Source organism: Salvelinus alpinus, chromosome 1 (assembly GCF_045679555.1).
Source record: "Salvelinus alpinus chromosome 1, SLU_Salpinus.1, whole genome shotgun sequence".
Lineage (NCBI taxonomy): Eukaryota > Metazoa > Chordata > Actinopteri > Salmoniformes > Salmonidae > Salvelinus > Salvelinus alpinus.
The window spans coordinates 69790176-69810451 of record NC_092086.1 but is presented as its reverse complement, the minus strand read 5'-3'; positions in this window follow the sequence as shown (position 1 = coordinate 69810451).

Genomic DNA, 20276 nt, shown 5'->3' with positions numbered 1-20276 from the left:
AGAACCCACAAAACCAAAAGGGAAAATGGCAACCTAAATATGATCCCCAATCAGAGACAACGATAAACAGCTGCCTCTGATTGGGAACCAATTCAGCATAGACATACATATGCCTAGACTTACCAACACCCCTAGACATACAAAAAAACCTTGACAATACAAAACAAGCAGAACCCACCCTCGTCACACCCTGACCTAACCAAAATAATAAAGAAAACATAGATAACTAAGGTCAGGGCGTGACAAAAGTTAATATCCTGCAGATCTACACATTTTACCATGACACAGGAAGAAAACATTAAAAGCTTAAATTACAGTGCATTTATGTAAAAAAAAATATATATTTAATATGCGGAATACAAGAAGTATGGAGTTGAAAAATGTGGAGTGCTGTGGATACCAATATCCCTGTGAGCCTCCCAGGCCCATGTTACCCAGGGTTAAGAACATACATTGTAGATGAATAATATTATAGCGCATTGTATTACACCATCTAACCTTATTCCATGGATCCCTTGGCCAAAATTGGTTTAATCTGTTGTTGTTAGTAACATTCATTATTGCTATTTTTTTTAATTATGAGATCTGGCTGCGGATCCCCTGCAATCTTCAAAAAAACAACAGGACTTTCAAATGAATATGAAAAGTGTATACTGAAATATTAAAATACTACATGTCATGTCTCAAAATCAATATCTATCTTACCTCTATAATGTTTTATGTCCTGCGGATTCAAGAAGAAAGATGACGAGTTCAATGGGAAAGTGAGCCTGTCAGGTAGCCAGTAGCCCATAATCCAGCCTAGCTGACGCAATGCAATTTTCCTGATTTTTGACCACTTTTTTTCTCTGGCCTCCATTGTTTTAGTCACCCTAATTCTGGCCATCCTAAAGGGTAAAAACTATAATAATTTTTGAAGGTTTATGATAGAGACATGGGGTTTAGACCATTGGTTTTCTTAGAGGATTATCTACACAAATAACATATTATTTTACCCATTGGTCAAAATATGCGTTTTTGATTGGACACCCTACTGTAGGAACATGAGGAGGGATTGGAGATGCTCCTGGTCCTAGGCTGTGTGATGTGACTGGGGTAGAGATGAGGACACTCATGTCTCTTTATGAGCAGCACCAGGCAGTCAGGTCAGCATCATCAGGGTGACTCACAGGTCTAGGGCTTTATGGGGCCTGCCAGACATGGAGAGTTAGTTCTGGGGTCCAGGGATCCTCTTCCTCTGGGTCTTTATGTTGTAGCACCCCCCCTCGCTTCTGGAGCAGCCTGACTGCTCCACAGAATGAATAGCCGGCCCTCTCTGACAGTGGGGCTGCAGGTAATGTCCTCTCTTCATCAACCAGACCTTCTGAGGAACAGCAGCCTGTCTTAGGCACACCCTCGCCTGGAACAATCAGGGTGATGTCACTACTTTGAAACGATCGCAGAGACGAGCGTCCGTTGACCCACGTTGCGTCAACTGGTGGGCTGTTTGGCTGAATGGGCTGGTGACTCAAGGCCCTCAGTGAAGTGCAACTCTCACTTTATCAATAAGGAGGGAGGGAGAGGCAGAGAAGGAGAAGGAGAAGGAGAGAGAGCACAGAAAGAAAGAAAGAAAGAAAGAAAGGAAAGAAAGGAAAGAAAGAAAGAAAGAAAGAAAGAAAGAAAGAAAGAAAGAAAGAAAGAAAGAAAGAAAGAAAAGGGAGAGAGAGCGTGATTAGGAGCAATAGAGTCAGAGAACTAGAGAGAGAGACAGACAGACATATTCTGTAACAATCGGAGTGATGCCATGACCGCAAGACAATGCCAGTCTCCACTGACCCTGTGGAGCCCACTGGTGGGCTGACTGGCTGAATGGGAAGCAGGCTCCATGTCCTGAATGGTCACAATCATGTGGCAGAGCGTCTCTCTGCCTCTCCGCCTTTCTGTTTTTTGGCTCTCTCTCTGTCTCTCTGCAGGCAGCTGCAACAGGGATGCAGGACCAGAAAAGTGAAAGTTTCCGTGACAGCTGCTTGAGTTCCCGCTCACGTCCTCCCAGGACGGATTTGCGTGGCTTAGACCGTAAGTTTGCTAAATGATGCCCTGAAGGACCATAAGATTGCAGCAACAGCACGCCAAAGCAGTGAATAAAGAAGCTTTATCTCCCTTGGTTTGTAACACAGAGTCAGGGACATTTTCACTTTGTCACATTTGGAAGGGTATAGCAGGGCAGTGAAGGACAATGCTGGCCTGCTATTGTTTGACTGTAGTTGTGAACAATATAACTACAATATTCACATTGTAATTCATCCACAACTGCCCAAAAATATTGTAGTATAGAAGATTTCACCCCAGAACACTATTGTTTGTGAAAGTTGTAGTCAGGACTGATTCCAGTGACACCCCCATCAGTGAGTGTATTGTTTGTGGGTAACTCTTGTAGGCAAACTATAGAGATAATGCAGGTGAAAGATTGCCTGCTGCTGAAGTCCTCAACACCATTATTGTCCTCCAAAGGAAATAAAACTGAATGATAGTAGTTATGACAAGGATGATAATGTTTAATAACATAACAGTTATCATTCCTCCATCATGCTTGGCTGGCTAAATCAGCAGTCAGGCATCTCACTCTCCAACTTTAAATACAAGTGTCACGTTATTGACATCATTTATATAAATAAAGAGGCCTTGTGGCTCCTGACTGATATTACAGCCGCCCATCCTTCTAATCTTCCATTATCATTCCACCTTTCTGCTGCATTATTAATAGGATACCATCACTGTAGGCAAAGAAAAGAAAATAAGATTTGCTTTGATTTGAAGAGAGCGAAAGAGAGAGAGAGTGGGAGAGAAACAGGGAGGGAGGAGGAGTAAGAGATAGACAGAGAGAGAGAGAGAGAGAGAGAGAGAGAGAGAGAGAGAGAGAGAGAGAGAGAGAGAGAGAGAGAGAGAGAGAGAGAGAGAGAGAGAGAGAGAGAGAGAGAGAGAGAGAGAGAGAGAGAGAGAGAGAGAGAGAGAGAGAGAGAGAGAGAGAGAGAGAGAGAGAGAGAGAGAGAGAGAGAGAGAGAGAGAGAGAGAGAGGAGGGGAGGGGAGGGTGACAGGGGAAACAATCAGGTTTGGCTCTGAACTAATTATTAAAAAGAGACGACACCGTCAGCTCATCAATTGTTCCAAATTAGCGGAGGTTTTGTTTAACATCTGCTTAAACTATTTTGGCAATGGAAAATGTACATTCCCGTACAGTCCGTACGATGCACGAGCCCCAACACCAAGTGTGAGCAAGCTTGAGGAATCACGCCTCTACCCAAGTCGGGGCTGAATATTCATTGTCCTGCATTTGCATATCCCGCAGATGGCCAAAACAGATGCTCGTTACGGCAAGTGTCAATTTTCAAGAATTTGCTTTCATGACAGAAAATAAAGTAATATGGAGGATGGAGTAGCTCCACTATCTCTCCTGGCAGCAGCAGTGTTGTTTTGGGATATGGAACGCACTGGAGCCAGAGACAGCTGTCACAGAAAAGACACTAAGGGGTTAAAACACTGGGGGGAGTGTTTGTGTATGTATGTGCACGTCCATTAGTGCCTGTGCATGTGCGTTTGTGTGTGTGCAGGTAGGATGCTGGGACTTCATATTCAAAACACTTTTTACTGAAGGCTCTTAGTAAAGTGCCACTCTCACTTTATCCACTGTATCGAGACACAAGGAGAAGGAGAGGGAGAGAGATAGAAAGAGACACAGATAGACAGAGAAAGAGAGATGCCTGATCAAGTACCTTAATCTCTTACAGAAGGTTCCACCATCCTAGGAAACTGCAGTGGAAATGGAAATATTATTTAAAAGCAACTGATTTTGGTATAGTTCCATCACCTACAAAGTCCCAAGCCTTGTATGTTCTTCAAACCAAATGTGCTGATGGAATCAATTTAATGCTTGGACAGAGGGTAAATATATATTTATCTTTCATTTGATATCCCATGATATTGCTTGGCTTTGTAACATTCTCAACACATTTAAGGAACTTGACAAAAACATTTATTTTCTTGGCATTTCATTACTTTAATATAACATTTCCTGAAAGTTCAAACATGGTTACGTTTCATTTACATTTTGGTAACGTTCTAGGAACGTTCTCCAATTGGTTTGACATTGGGAATATTCTCAAATAGTTCAGAAAACGTTAAGAAACTATTTTCTTCTGTGGGAATTTTAGTACTTCAGCATAATGTTTTTGACAGGTTTCCTCAAAGTTCTATTTAAAGTCATGTTCTCTAATTGTTCCGAGAATGTTAAGAAAATGCTAAGAATACTTTCCATAAAAAACTTTAGTAACGTTCAGAGCACGTTCTAAGAATGTTATTTAAAAGCATACACACTCCATTCTTAGCATCAACAAAACTCTCTCTATCCTCTAATTTGTTAAGTGTGTTCAGGCGTGTTGTCCACAATGTTAACCCAAAGTAAGCTAGCAGTGTTATTACAAGTCTTAAAAAGTTTAATGGAAGTTATTAAAAAACCTCCAAATAGCCTATCATTTCCATTCTCAGAGGGTTAATAAAACTTCCCTGAAAACGTTCAAGAAACCAGAATAAAATATTCTCAGAATCTCCCTGCAACCTAAAAATAAATGTTCCAAGAACATGCCCAATTTTCAATTCTGTTCTCAGAATATTAAAAAGACGTTCAGTTTAACCGGCCAAGAAATTTATGGCTTCGTTTCCACAACCAAAACTGAAAACATACGTTCCCACAACTTCCAAGGAACCAAATCTGCTAGCTGGGAAACCACTGCAATGTAAGGGATGATTGTAATCGGTGGCTAAGTGTTTTCAGGATTTGCATCCCAAATGGCACTATTCCCTATATAAGCCACTACCTTTGACCAAGGCCCGCATACGGTTCTGGTCAAAAGTAGTGCATTGTGTAGGGAATAGGGTGCCATTTGGTACACAGCCTTGGTCTCTCTCCCATGCCTCGTAACACTGCTGCAGTGCCTAACAATATAACTGGCTCTCGCTGTGATACTGTATTCTCCCCAGTCTCTTTGTGCTGTGTGCACACAAATTAAAGTGCTGCCTCCAGAACAATTCATTTGCCGTTCCTGCAGTATTTCATCTCCAGGACTGCTGCACTGGCCACAACAGGTGGCTCTTACTCTCACTCGCTTTCTCTCTGCTTGTGTCTCAAATGGCACCCTATTCCCTTTATAGTGCATTATAACCAGAGCCCTATATGGTGATTCTACAGAAGTGGTGTAAATCGCTGTCCCACATCAAAATAACAATATTAAAAAACAGTTACCTCTTTAAACTTAGGACATTTAATTACATCATAATTTATTCTAATTAACAAACATGCTGCTTAATTAATACAGTACAAAGTCATTGTTTATACGAAAGACGTATTCCTGGTCGTAATGCTGGTGAGTTACCGCCGCTCTGATATCCAAAAGTTATTTCCAGCTGTATGTAATAACACCCCCAAAATTCTGGGCTAATAATGTAAGAAATAACACACAAAAAAATGAGTAATTATGTAAATAAGGTATTTCTGTTTTTTATTATTAATACATTTGCAAAAATGTCTAAAAAGCTGTTTTCGCTTTGTCATTAACAGTGGTTATGAGGTCGAAGAAATTGTCCGTAGAGCACCGAGACAAGGTTGTGTCGAGGCACAGATCTGGTGAAAGGTACCAAAAATGGCTGCATTGGAACTTTAAGTGCTGTAATTCTCTGAATTCTGAAGAGGTACTTGAGTTCATGAGGGGTTCTCCCCAGGATTACGTGTTCTGGATTTAGAGAAAGTGAATATTTAATCGTATCATCCAATACTTTGTATACTTCGTTCTGGAAATTATTGAGGACTGGGCAGGAATATTGTATGTGGGTGTGGTTAGTTCTGCTCTCCCCACAGTTATATCAGCAACTTAGTGTGATGTTATGGTTGTACTTTTCAATTCTGAACTCAGCAAAAAAAGAAATGTCCTCTCACTGTCAACTGTGTTTATTTTCAGCAAACTTAACATGTGTAAATATTTGTATGAACATGACAAGATTCAACAACTGAGACCTAAACTGAACAAGTTCCACAGACATGTGACTAACAGAAATGGAATAATGTGACCCTGAACAAAGGGGGGGTCAAAATCTAAAGTAACAGTCAGTATCTGGTGTGGCCACCAGCTGCATTAAGTACGGCAGTGCATCTCCTCCTCATGGACTGCACCAGATTTGTCAGTTTTATGCTGTGAGATGTTACCCCATTCTTCCAACAAGGCACCTGCATGTTCCCGGACATTTCTGGGGGGAATGGCCCTAGCCCTCACCCTCCGATTCATCAGGTCCCAGACGTTCTCAATGGGATTGCGATGCGGGCTCTTCGCTGGCCATGGCAGAACACTGACATTCCTGTCTTGCAGGAAATCACACACAGATTGAGCAGTATGGCTGGTGGTATTGTCATGCTGGAGGGTCATGTCAGGATGAGCCTGCAGGAAGGGTACCACATGAGGGAGAAGGATGTCTTCCCTGTAACGCACAGCGTTGAGATTGCCTGCATTGACAACAAGCTCAGTCCGATGATGCTGTGACACACCGCCCCAGACCATGACAGTCCCTCCACCTCCAAATCGATCCCACTCCAGAGTACAGGCCTCGGTGTAACGCTCATTCCTTCGACAATAAACGCAAATTTGACCATCACCCCTGGTGAGACAAAACCGCGACTCGTCAGTGAAGAGCACTTTTTGCCAGTCCTGTCTGGTCCAGCGGCGGTGGGTTTGTGCCCATAGGTGATGTTGTTGCCGGTGATGTCTGGTGAGGACCTGCCTTACAACAGGCCTACAAACCCTCAGTCCAGCCTCCCTCAGCCTATTGCGGATAGTCTGAGCACTGATGGAGGGATTGTGCATTCCTGGTGTAATTCGGGCAGTTGTTGTTGCCATCCTGTACCTGTCCCGCAGGTGTGATGTTCGGATGTACTGATCCTGTGCAGGTGGTGTTACACGCGGTCTGCTACTGCGAGGATGATCAGCTGTCCGTCCTGTCTCCCTGTAGCGCTGTCTTAGGCATCTCACAGTACGGACATTGCAATTTATTGCCCTGGCCACATCTGCAGTCCTCATGCCTTCTTGCAGCATGCCTAAGGCACGTTCACGCAGATGAGCAGGGATCCTGGGCATCTTTCTTTTGGTGTTTTTCAGAGTCAGTAGAAAGGCCTCTTTAGTGTCCTAAGTTTTCATAACTGTGACCTTAATTGCCTACCGTCTGTAAGCTGTTAGTATCTTAACAACTGTTCCACAGGTGCATGTTCATTAATTGTTTATGGGTCATTGAACAAGCATGGGAAACAGTGTTTAAACCCTTTACAACGAAGATCTGTGAAGTTATTTGTATTTTTATGAATTATCTTTGAAAGACAGGGTCTTTCAAGAGTTGTGAAAAATCTTGACTGAATTTTCTTGGAAAATTCCCTCCAGAGTGCAGAGTTGCCTAGATCTTGTGGACTTCTTAAATTCCATCTTGAACTCGTCATGGACTCAATTCACTGGGTCTGGATCATGGGACCAATGTCCAGGTATAAATATTCATGACTTCAGACAAGACCTTAGTCTTTGGTTTACAAACCATGGGCAACCCAATTTGAAGGAGAAGACATTGCTCTCTGATCATTGGCTGATCACTCCTTCCCAACCCATAGGATCCCCATCCAGTTGACTACTTTAAAATGGTGGACACCCTCAATGGCAATGTCTATACTAAAACGACTTACATCCATCTAGAGTCCTCTATATATCTCTATGATTGACACGTGGCACTGTAACGGCTGTTATTTAGCCAAAATAAAGATAGGAAAATTGACATCAAACAGCATTATTAATTAGATGTATAAGTAATTCAATCAATCAATAAGTGTCAGATTCATATAATCAACATTTAACATTTTACATAGAACTATAGAGATGATATTTCTCTAAATTCAATTAATGTTTTTACTATTTTGTACATTTTGTATGATAATAACATTTCAAAAATGTATCTGTAATAGAAGGCTAATCAAAATGATCATTACTGTGCATGGTTCTCTCTTTACTGCGACTTTTTATACGATGTTTCAGCAGTGACAAATGTAGTGAGGAATTCAGGACAATATTTAAAATATGTAATACAAACGAAGTACGTGAATAGTAGTACAATATATCTATCTGACATACAGTATGTTGTAAGAGATGTGTGCTGAACATTTGGGAAAAATAGGATACAAATTAGAATGAATCTCCAAGCAACAATTTGCACCACTTTTGTAGTTCTCTATGGGGCTCTGGTCAAAAGTAGTGCACTAACACAACTTCTGTTAGCATTCTACCACATCTAGACCTATATAGTACAGTACCTATACTACTCTACAGGCACAACACAGTCAGGACCACCACTCAGTGAGAGCTCATTTTAGAGCTGCTTTAATTAAACACCCTGATGTGTTGTTAACCACTCTGGATGAATGCATATGCTTCTGTTTTAATTAGGCCAGACTAACACTATGAAGATGCAGAGGGATGGCGGATCCAGACGTTTTCCGTGTTACTACCACAACAGGAGGGTGTTGTGTGTTGCTCTCCCATAATAAACACACACACACACACACACACACACACACACACACACACACACACACACACACACACACACACACACACACACACACACACACACACACACACACACACACACACACACACACACACACACACACACACACACACACACACCTCTCAGTTCTGCCATTTACTGTTCACACTGTCGCCTTCTCACTCTCACTGCCGGTGCAGGACTGGTAACTACAGTAAGAAATTAGAAGTCTTTTGATGCCAAGTTACACCTCTGTACACTAATGTAGACAAACAAACTTAGGAACCAAATGAGGTAAGTGGTGTGAGTCCATGTTTGTTCAATTGTCACTAATGTTGTTCTCACCTCTCATCTACCATGATAGATTCCAACACACAGTTTAAAGGACAAGATATGAGAGGGGCGATCAATTGTAAATACCTGAAGTATAATTCCCAATCACTTGTATAATTCTAAATCCCTTTTTTTAAACCTTTATTTATCTAGGCAAGTCAGTTAAGAGCGAATTCTATTTACAATGACGGCCTACCACTGAGGGTTAAAGAGAAACCAAGATTACGGTGAATCACTTGCTCTGTTAGTCACATAGGCCACATGAAAACGGAATGGTATATGTTCTCTAACATTACCAAAGACACTGATCATTATTTGACATGTAATCCTGCAGTTGAATATGCAGACCCAATACAACCTGCAGATAACAAATTAATCACCTTGACACCTGATACTAACGAGACCTGGGTGGCGCTGGAACAGTGTGGAGAGGCGTGCGGGTGGCCATTCCTGATTGCTTTTCTTCATAGACCTATATAAGCCTGGCGCAGCTTAAAAATGGATTAAAAATGTAACATGCAGCCTGCGGTCTGTTCCCACTACAGTCAGACACCCTTGTTATTATGACTCCACTGGAGGCATTACATAGTGTGTTACTCCATATGAATCACACATATCTATTGTTATGAGTTGGACACGATACTCATAACTGTGTGAGATTCATAGTAGTTTTCCTGGTCATATGACTCGGTCGGGAAAAACTGTTCCTAATCATGATAGAGTCCAGTCTGAGAAGATTAAAGTCTCCCACACTGTAGTGTCAGCAGCACATCTGGTGGTGCTCAGCTGTTCATCCCGACATGCCACTTCTAATACCTCACCTGGTCCCTGACAATCAGCAGCAAATGACCTGGAAGGAACCGCGTGTCCCTGTGCATATGGACCTGGTCCCAAACTAATCAGATCAAAAACAAGGCCAGTCCCACACACAAGACCTTCAAATGGACGAGGTGACCACACAAGAGCAACATGACATTCGAAGCCAAATACTTCCTAAACTTTTTTCCTACAGTGTGACTCACCTGAAACCTTTTTAATATTCGACTGCCCCACTTGAATAAATCCACATTTTGTGCCACCACCCTTTACCTGTGACCCAAGAGGAACTGGCTACAACTCACCAGTGGGTCTCAAACCACCATCTGGGGAATGTAATTCAGTACCTGAGGGCCAGGAGTTTTTCCTAACCATTTGACCTCACAGCACATTTGGCTCCTTGGAAGTTGCTAGCTAGGTTGGGTTAACTGTTTTGAACTACAAACACAGATAGGACACATGTAAATTAATTTTTTCTTAGGCATTAATCATGCAAATACATTTCTTTTTGATTTGATGTTCTCAGTGAGATTCAAACCTAGGATCTTCTGTTCTCTATTCATGGAATTAGTCCACTGCGCCACCACGATGGAGCTAGCATACCATGTTCTTTATGCACACAAAGTTGTTCATTTCAGTTTATTCAAACAGACCCCATTTCAAAGGAATAGAGGATAGAGAGAGAGTTTTGTTGATGCTGAGAATGGAATCGCCTTACTATCACCCTCGTGCACTTAAGGAAATCCAAAATATCATGGATATATTGGAACTAGTGGATATATGGAGGCTTAAATATCCTGACCTAGTGAGATATACATGGTGGAGGCTCAATCAAGTTAGTTGTCTTGACTACTTACTACTTATGTCATTCTCGTTGGCACCAAACGTTTAAAAAGTGTTGATAGGTGACAGAATGCAGTCGGATCAAATAATTGGCATATACATTACTCGTACAGAATTTCCACGTGGGCCAGGATATTGAAAATGTAATCAAAGCATACTGGATGACAAGTTGTTTTTAACCACTGACTTTTTCCAACATAACATTGGTAAAGTAGATCCTCTTATTGTATGGGACACATTTAAATGTGCCTTTAGAGGCCATGCAATTCAATATTCATCTTTAAAACAAAAGCAATTGAGGTCAAAAGATTTCATATTAAGAACAGAAATAGAGGGACTCACAGTACTGTCACGTGTGCTCCCTCTCTGGCCTCTAGGTCACCAGGCTGCTCGTTAGGGCACACATCTGTCACCAGCGTTAGACGCATAATGACACTCACCTGGACTCCATCACCTCCATGATTACCTGCCCTATATATGTCACTCCCTTTGGTTTCTTCCCCAGTTGTCATTGTTTCTGTTTCATGTCGGTGCGCTGTTTGTGTTTCTTGTTTTATTAATTAAATGTATTCACTCTCTGAGCTTGCTTCCCGACACTGAGCGTACATCGTTACAGAATGACGACTCATCAAAGGGAAGCATCAGGGTGTGTTTTTTTGTTTGTTTTTGTGTTGGGGGTGATGTCGGGTCCGGGTGTTGGAGGCGGAGCTACCTGGGAGGCCTCAACCGGTTTGTAGGCTCCCATGCTGGAGCTGGGTGAACAGGTTACCGTGCCTCAGCCGAGGCAACCGGGGAGGTTTCAGCCGGTTGGTTCACTCCTCAGCTGGTTTGTCAGGTTTCTGCGCCTCAGCGGAGGCGACCGGTCTGCTCCAGATCCCCGGGATCGTCCCTGTGGTTGGCGTCCTGCGGCTGGAGCCGAACGCGCCGGGGAGGTGGTACTGTCACGTATGCTCTCTCTCCGGCGCTCTAGGTCGTCATGCTTCCGCGCCTTAGCCGGATCGACAGGTTCCTGCGCCTTAGCAGGGTTGACCGGTCCGCTCCTGATCCTTGGGATCGTCATCTTGGTCGGCGTCCTGTGGCTGGAGCCACGCATCGGGGAGGGGGTACTGTCTCGTGTGCTCCCTCTCCGGCCTCTAGATCACCAGACTGCTCGTTAGGGTGCACACCTATCACCAGCATTAGTGACACTCACCTGGACTCCATCACCTCCTTGACCTGCCCTATATACAGTGGGGAGAACAAGTATTTGATACACTGCCGATTTTGCAGGTTTTACTACTTACAAAGCATGTAGAGGTCTGTAATTTTTATCATAGGTACACTTCAACTGTGAGAGACGGAATCTAAAACAAAAATCCAGAAAATCACATTGTATGATTTTTAAGTAATTAATTTGCATTTTATTGCATGACATAAGTATTTGATACATCAGAAAAGCAGAACTTCATATTTGGTACAGAAACCTTGGTTTGTAATTACAGAGATCATACGTTTCCTGTAGTTCTTGACCAGGTTTGCACACACTGCAGCAGGGTTTTTTGGCCCACTCCTCCATACAGACCTTCTCCAGATCCTTTAGGTTTCGGGGCTGTCGCTGGGCAATATGGACTTTCAGCTCCCTCCAAAGATTTTCTATTGGGTTCAGGTCTGGAGACTAGCTAGGCCACTCCAGGACCTTGAGATGCTTCTTACGGAGCCACTCCTTAGTTGCCCTGGCTGTATGTTTCGGGTCGTTGTCATGCTGGAAGACCCAGTCACGACCCATCTTCAATCCTCTTACTGAGGGAAGGAGGTTGTTGGCCAAGATCTCGCGATACATGGCCCCATCCATCCTCCCCTCAATACGGTGCAGTCGTCCTGTCCCCTTTGCAGAAAAGCATCCCCAGAGAATGATGTTTCTACCTCCATGCTTCACGGTTGGGATGGTGTTCTTGGGGTTGTACTCATCCTTCTTCTTCCTCCAAACAGGGCGAGTGGAGTTTAGACCAAAAAGCTCTATTTTTGTCTCATCAGACCACATGATCTTCTCCCATTCCTCCTCTGGATCATCCAGATGGTCATTGGCAAACTTCAGACGGGCCTGGACATGCGCTGGCTTGAGCAGGGGGACCTTGCATGCGCTGCAGGATTTTAATCCATGACGGCGTAGTGTGTTACTAATGGTTTTCTTTGAGACTGTGGTCCCAGCTCTCTTCAGGTCATTGACCAGGTCCTGCCGTGTAGTTCTGGACTGATCCCTCACCTTCCTCATGATCATTGATGCCCCACGAGGTGAGATCTTGCATGGAGTCCCAGACCGAGGGTGATTGACTGTCATCTTCAACTTCTTCCATTTTCTAATAATTGCGCCAACAGTTGTTGCCTTCTCACCAAGCTGCTTGCCTATTGTCCTGTAGCCCATCCAAGCCTTGTGCAGGTCTACAATTTTACCCCTGATGTCCTTACACAGCTCTCTGGTCTTGGCCATTGTGGAAAGGTTGGAGTCTGTTTGATTGAGTGTGTGGACAGGTGTCTTTTATACAGGTAACGAGTTCAAACAGGTGCAGTTAATACAGGTAATGAGTGGAGAACAGGAGGGCTTCTTAAAGAAAAACTAACAGGTCTGTGAGAGCCGGAATTCTTACTGGTTGGTAGGTGATCAAATACTTATGTCATGCAATAAAATGCAAATTAATTACTTAAAAATCATACAATGTGATTTTCTGGATTTTTGTTTTAGATTCCGTCTCTCACAGTTGAAGTGTACCTATGATAAAAATTACAGACCTCTACATGCTTTGTAAGTAGGAAAACCTGCAAAATCAGCAGTGTATCAAATACTTGTTCTCCCCACTGTATGTCACTCCCTTTGGTTTCTTCCCCAGTTCCTGTTTCATGTTGGTGTGCTGTTTGTGTTTCTTGTTTTGTTCATTTATTTATTAAATGTCTTCACTCCCTGAACTTGCTTCCTGACTCTCTTCGTACATTATTACAAGTACAGATAGATAGCAATAAAAACTGTACCAGAGAGGCACAGAATAAGTTTGAGGAAAAACTAAAATGACTGGAGGAACTTATTCAAGAAAGATCAAGTGTAATGTATTATAAAAATAAAGCGAGCTGGATGGAATATGTGGGAAAATGCATCAAATAATTGTTTAATCTTCAACATAAAAATGCAACCAAAAATAATTTGCTGAAATTTGTGACCCATGAATCACCGAACTATATTCAGCAAACTGTATTTTGAAAGAGGAAGCAAAGTACTTTAAGAATATGTTTTAGTTTCCTCCATCTCCACTAACCCAATCTCCACTAAAGATGTTCTTTCTATTGATAATATAAAATTAAGAGCTGTACAGAAAGACTCATGTGATGGCCAAATTACAGAGGAGGAACTTCTTGATGCAATTAAAGTCCAGAAAACTCCAAGGCTGGATGGCATACCAGATAAAGTATATCAACCCTTCTTTTGATGTACTCAGAGGACTGTTATTAGCACGTTTTAACCAATCCTATAAAAATGGTAGATTATCAGATACTCAACAAGGTCTGATGTCACTATTACTGAAACAGGACCCAGGTGGGAAATATAAAGATCCAGTCTATTTAAAAAATTGGAGACCCCTTACACTTCAGTGTAGAATTAAAAAGGTATTGTCGGATTGCCATGGAAATTACTCCCAGGGACACCTGAAGTCAATCTTAAATGAATCGTTCTTTATTATCAGCATGCTAGAGAGGTTCCAACAACCTCAATGCACCAAGTAGTACACGTCTGTCAGGAGCTATACAGGGGCAGTCCCGTTAGTTATCTTATATACTGCTTACATAGGCATGGTTCATAGGGTTGGTTCCTGCATGTGACTGGCACCGTCTCCTATCTTATTTTATAGAACATAATCTGAGCATTCTGCCAAAAGATTTGAGGAGGGGGTCATGACCATCATATCTCTACCTAGCACCTACAGGAACCAATTAATGTATGCGACAAGATGTACAATTCAAGGCTGTCCCTCCAGACTAATTTTTTCCTCCATAGGATATTATTAATCCTAATCAGACAGGTTTTTTGCATGGCCTTTTGAGAAATTGAGGAAACCAGGCCCGGTATTCGTAGATTACTTTGAAAAGGCTTTTTTAATATAAATACCTGGAATATTTCAATTTTGGAGAATCTCTTATACAAAGGTTAAAGTTATGTATAATAAACATAGGTGTAAAATAGTAAGTAATGGATACTTTTCAAAGCATTAAACTGTCAAGAGGAGTTAAACAAGGTTGTCCTCTATCGGCATATCTATTTATTATGGCCATCGAAATGTTAGTTATTAAAATCCAACAATAATAATAATAATAATCCAACAATAATATCCTAACCCAACAATAATATCAAGGGGCTAGAAATCCAGGGCTTAAAAACAAATGTGTCATTGTATGATGACGATTCATGTTTTCTTTTAAATCCACAATATGGGTCCCTCCATAGCCTCATAGAGGATCTAGATATTTTTTCTAACCACTCTCGATTACAACCAAATTCTGATAAGTGTACTATATTACGTATTGGATCACTAGAAATACAACTTTTACATTACCGTGTGGATTAACAATAAAATTGTCTGACGGAGAAGTGGACATACTCGGTATTCCTGTCCCAAAAGAAAGAAAGGATCTCACCACAATACATTTTAATAGAAAGTTAGAAAAAATAGATAAGCTCTTGCTAAAAGGTAAAGGAAAATACCTGTCTACCTGTGGAAAAATATCACTGTGATTAACTCTTTAGTCATATCTCAGTTTACCTATTTGCTTATGGCCCTGCCTACACCTAACAACTTGTTTTTTTTAAATTATATCAGCAAAAAAGATGACATTTTACTTGGAATGGCAAGCCAGGCTAAATTAAATGGGCCTATTTATATAATGAGTATGAATTTGGAGGGCAGAAATGATTAAATATTAAAGCATTCGACCTCTCACTAAAGGCTTCAGTCATACAAAAGCTATTGTCACGCCTGCTCCCGCTTCCCCTCCCTGGTGCTCGAAGGCGCCAGGCTCCCCAGCATTATGCACTCCTGCCACCATCATTACTCACACCTGCCTTTCCCCCGTCATGTACATCAGCAATTATTGGACTCACCTGGACTCAATCACCTGTGTCATTTCCTCCCCTATATCTGTCTGTTCCCAAGCTCTGTTCCCTGCTTCAGGATTAATGTTTGTTTGTCATTTTGTTACCTGGATCTGACGCTGTTCCTGTCCTGTTGCATGTCCGTTCCACATTAAATATTCAACTCCCCATACCTGGTTCTCTTCTCCAGTGTCAGTCCTTACAGCTATACTTAAATCCAAACTGGTTCTCTAGCAAATTAGTAAGAATAGCTCACCCCGTGTTCAAGAATGTCCTTTTTCTTTTTAATCAGATTACAATTCAATTTTCAATTCAATTTTATTTTATATAGCCCTTCGTACATCAGCTAATATCTCGAAGTGCTGTACAGACACCCAGCCTAAAACCCCAAACAGCTAGTAATGCAGGTGTAGAAGCACGGTGGCTAGGAAAAACTCCCTAGAAAGGCCAAAACCTAGGAAGAAACCTAGAGAGGAACCAGGCTATGAGGGGTGGCCAGTCCTCTTCTGGCTGTGCCGGGTGGAGATTATAACAGAACTATGCCAAGATGTTCAAAAATGTTCATAAGTGACAAGCATGGTCAAATAATAATCATGAATAATTTTCAGTTGGCTTTTCATAGCCGATCATCAAGAGTTGAAAAACAACAGGTCTGGGACAGGTGGCGGTTCCATAACCGCAGGCAGAACAGCTGAAACTGGAATAGCAGCAAGGCCAGGCGGACTGGGGACAGCAAGGAGTCACCACGGGCGGCAGTCCCGACGCATGGTCCTAGGGCCCAGGTCCTCCGAGAGAAAGAAAGAGAGAAGGAGAAAATTAGAGAGAGCCAAGATTTTCAAAATGTTCATAAATGACAAGCATGGTCAAATAATAATCAGGAATAAATCTCAGTTGGCTTTTCATAGCCGATCATTAAGAGTTGAAAACAGCAGGTCTGGGACAGGTAGGGGTTCCATAACCGCAGGCAGAACAGTTGAAACTGGAATAGCAGCAAGGCCAGGCGGACTGGGGACAGCAAGGAGTCACCACGGCCGGTAGTCCCGACGTATGGTCCTAGGGCTCAGGTCCTCCGAGAGAAAGAAAGAGAGAAGGAGAAAATTAGAGAGCGCCAAGATTTTCAAAATGTTCATAAATGACAAGCATGGTCAAATAATAATCAGGAATAAATCTCAGTTGGCTTTTCATAGCCGATCATTAAGAGTTGAAAACAGCAGGTCTGGGACAGGTAGGGGTTCCGTAACCGCAGGCAGAACAGTTGAAACTGGAATAGCAGCAAGGCCAGGCGGACTGGGGACAGCAAGGTGTCATCATGCCCGGTAGTCCTGACATATGGTCCTAGGGCTCAGGTTCTCAGAGAGAAAGAGAGAACGAAAGAATTAGAGAGAGCATACTTAAATTCACACAGGACACTGGATAAGACAGGAGAAGTACTCCAGGTAACCAACTGACCCTAGCCCCCCGACACAAACTACTGCAGCATAAATACTGGAGGCTGAGACAGGAGCGGTCAGGAGACACTGTGGCCCCATCCGAAGAAACCCCCGGACAGGGCCAAACAGGAAGGATATAACCCCACCCACTTTGCCAAAGCACAGCCCCCGCACCACTAGAGGGAAATCCTCTCACTTTCGGTTATTTGAAAATGAAATAATCCCAAAAATATTGCTATTTTTAAAACAAGCCATAGAAAGTGGGTTGCAGTTTCAGTTTAATCCACCAGAAGAGACAGAACAAATATTACATCAAATATTATGGTTAAACTGAAATATTTTTTTTTGGGGGGGGGGGGTGGGATTAGATATTTTTAAACGATATAATCTTTGTAAATTATATCATAAATAGGACTGGTGGAGTTATGTCACACACGCAGCTATCAAAAATATGTGGAAATGTCTGCTCTATCCAAAATAACAATCAACTAATTGCCGCATTACCGCAAAAATGGAAGAGGCAAGTTGAAGGGCGAGAAAGTAAGGAACTTGTCTGTCGGCCCTGCATTAGGGGCCGCATTGAGTTTTTCCAATTTAAATTATTATACAAAATCATTGCAACCAATAGAATGTTATATATATGGGGGATACAACCATCCCAGCTCTGCAACGAGACTCATCAGATCATTTGTTTTTGTACTGTCTATATGTATCTAGTTTTTGGTCACATGTTCAGGAATAGCTGAATTTCAACATTTACTGTACCTGGAGTTAACTTAGAAAATAGCACTGCTGGGTGATCTGAAAAGTCATAGTCAATCGATCAATAATATAATAATACTCTTAGCAAAAATGTTTATCTTTAATTTACAATCTGTAGAAACTATGAGAATAGAAAGGTTCAGAACTTTTTTCAAACAGCACAATTGAAAAATATATGGCAAATAGAAACTGGATGGTGTTCGGAGATAGATGGAAGGTGTTGAGGGGAGCTGAAGGATGTGACTAAAAACAAACAAAATATAACTAATGTAAAATATTCTGTGTCCGTAAAATGCATATAGTATGTATAAGCTGGAAGTAGAAGCCTAAGTGTTGTTGTCCATTAGTTTACTCCAATTAGGGGAGGGGTGGTAGGGTTAGGGGGAACGAATATAGGAAAATATAAAAAAATATATATATTTAAAATAATATATTTATTAAAAAAATATATGGGGGGTGGAAATTATGCAGACAATTACAGTGATAGAAGCCACAATTTATTTGCAATATTAAAGCTGATCCACCCCCTAAAAAAAAGAACGGAATTGACATGTTTTTAAATAACATGCTTAGAACGTTCTTTGAATGTTACTAATGTTTTGTTGTTGTTTTTATGGAACGTTTTCTTGCTCTGAGAACATGACTTTAAATAGAATCATGAGGAAACCTGCAGAAAAAGTTATGCTGAAGTACGGAAATTCCCACCTAAGAAACATATGGTTCTCAGAACGTTATGTGCTTGCTGGGTATCCTGCACCATTCCCAGAACTTTGTGTATGGAAAATAACCATATGACAACCACACTCTCACCAAGCTCTAAGAAACATATGGTTCTCAGAACTTTATGTGCTAGCTGGGCTGGTCTGTAAAAACTGTAGGCTCTAGTTGTAGCACAGTTATCAGCAGTGCAGTACATGAACCAGTCTTGACACAATGTGTTAATATAAGGTGACAAGTGTCTCAATTTCCCCCAAAAAGTCAGGATACCACATTATATCCCTCTGTAAATCACAGGCCCAGAAGTGGGAGAAACCAATTACGTGAGCGAAAAAGCCTCCTCACTGGCACAAGAGAGGAAATACAAATCCTCCCTTCCATCACTCCCCTCCTCTGAGGACAATCCCATTTGGGAGACATTATGTTAGTGTTTTGTCATTGATTTCTATGATTGAGCTGGCCCCCCTGGGCAGAAGGGACTTCCTCTTGATTTAAAACAAATTACATGATGATGATCTATCCGAGGATGCTGGGAAGCCAACCTGCCTCCGTGGGCCTGGCCAGGAGAGAGTGGGCCGACAGGATAAATCACCAGACAGTGGCGGCCGGGGCACTCCCACCAGTCTATCTATTTCCTTTCTTCACTTCTGTTCTGTGGCTTGCTGAACTGTGATGCCTCTGTCCTAGACAGGGTGAAATGACTGCTTGCTTATGTTTTTTTTTTGTTGTTGAGTGGACTGTTACTTTAACTTGGAAAGTCACATATTTGTATCAAATAAAATACAATTTGATTGAAAGTGCAATTAAAACATTTTAATACAACAGTAGACACAATAAAACACAACATGTGAGATCAAAACCAAGGCAACTTGTTTACTTCAACTTTCAACTGGACAGTATCTGACACATGCAGTTACAAATCAGAGCAAGCAGTAGCCTGCGTCCGACTGCATTAGACCAACATGCCAGTGGAGATTGTAAACTCCTGTGAGCGTATTTATTTCGTAATATCTCTCCAGTAAGTATTTGGAACACTTGAGTTTGAAATCCTGCTTGATCTGATATTCATGAAAATTAATCCTGGATTACACAAAGCCTGTTTATGGCTTCTCTGCTTATTGAATGTCAAATAATCACACATATCCTGCCGTAGTCCCTAGACGCCTACGACAGTCTTCAAGCTAATTATAAATAACTGTGTTACTTAACACCCCCCCCCCCCCCCCCCCCCTTTTTTAAAGGAGATTACTCATATCGTTATTCATATTTAGAACACATATAAACAAAACATTCACCTCGCGTTCACCCCACGGCGTCGTGTCAACCGGGACCTGGCGCTTTGTGGCCACATTGGCATCCCTAGATGATCTTTCCTGCAACTCATTCAATCATTCCACAGCTCTTTGAAGAATGTTAAAGTTTTAAAAATCATTTGAGAGCATCCATTTATCCGGGGCCAAATGTAGGTCAATGTTTATCGCCTTTTTACACAACTTAGTATTGTATGCTCTTTCATCAGATGTATTCTTCATGTTAGTTTTAACATAAACCCCTGTCTCCCCAGAGTCCTGTATATTTATTGGATGTAAGTACTCTGAGTACCTCAGTGATTTCCTATCCTCTCAGGTGCACACCTAGGCCACATCCCAATTGTCTTTAC